The sequence below is a fragment of the Oryzias melastigma genome, linkage group LG3 (genome assembly GCF_002922805.2).
Source record: "Oryzias melastigma strain HK-1 linkage group LG3, ASM292280v2, whole genome shotgun sequence".
Classification (NCBI taxonomy): Eukaryota; Metazoa; Chordata; class Actinopteri; order Beloniformes; family Adrianichthyidae; genus Oryzias; species Oryzias melastigma.
The window spans coordinates 385,023-386,010 of record NC_050514.1 but is presented as its reverse complement, the minus strand read 5'-3'; the positions used below and the strand labels follow the sequence as shown (position 1 = coordinate 386,010).

At 48.5% G+C, this 988-nt stretch overlaps 1 protein-coding gene across 1 annotated transcript in view; it reads left to right on the top strand.

Annotated features, from left to right (window-relative positions):
* The window catches only part of lrrc4cb (leucine rich repeat containing 4C, genome duplicate b), an 82,012-nt gene continuing 81,024 nt past the window's right edge, over positions 1–988 (top strand). Inside the window, exon 1 of the mRNA XM_024295377.1 lies at positions 1–232. The gene's annotated coding sequence lies outside the window, so the exon portion shown is untranslated. The remainder of the gene's footprint in view (positions 233–988) is intronic.

The following is a 988-nucleotide window of genomic DNA, read 5'->3' as shown; positions in this document are numbered from 1 at the left end:
GGTGGCCGCAGCGCAGATTCGCGCAACTCTTCCAGAGTGTTTGGCGTTTTTTCGCAGGCGAGCATCTTGACTTGTGATCGAGAGAGACGCGGACTGCAGCAGCCTCCAGCCTGCTTTCACATGGAGATTTGTGTCTCGCACATACTGCAAATCTTGGAAACGTGGACGAGGGGGGGCCCTGCTGCATTTCCCTGCGCCGTTCTCCTCCGATTGATTCATTTGGGAAACAAACGTGAGTATTCCATGGAAATTGCGCGCGCCGTTTGGGCATTTTTTGTGATTTTTTTTTTTTTTTTTTGCGTATCCGCGCGCGTACAGACGCATCCATAACGTTGATTTACGCGCGGATGAAAGACTTCAATGTAAAAGAAGGACTTTTTTTCTCTCTCTCTACCTCCGCATTTCATCTCTGTAGGTAGGTTATGCGATCTGTCGCATTCTCTCTCGAGGCGTTTCTGAAGGTGTGTGTGAGATATAAATAAAGATGGATAAAGATAGGAACGGAGAGGGGGGGTTGAGGGAATGTGGGACTAACTGGTGGGAAGGGGGCAAAAAAATGTACGTTTGGTATGGAGTGTGTGGTAGCCCCTGTTGCCAGTAGGACATTATGATAGGAAAAGGCCTACGTCATATGGTAATTCAAATTCAGTTCAGGTATTCTCAGCATACACGTTTGCCGCAAAAGGGCGCCGGATTGGTCAGGTGGGCTGGATGGTCCACGTGAAGGGCGCCCTGAGTTTGGATGTGGGGAGGCACAAGCTTCACTTCCAGTTCTTGTGCTGCAGAACTGCTCCTTGTAGCCATATTTGGTGTTTTTTAGTCGGAATCGAACCCACAGTCGAGGCATTGATGTCCAGCATTCTTCCTTTAAAGCACAAGAACAAGTCAGGTTTGAAGCTCTAACTGGGCTTGTTGCTCTTCCAGACATTGAGTAGTGGGAGCTGTCCATCAGTGTGTGGTGCTGAAAACGCTTTTGGTTAAAAATGGA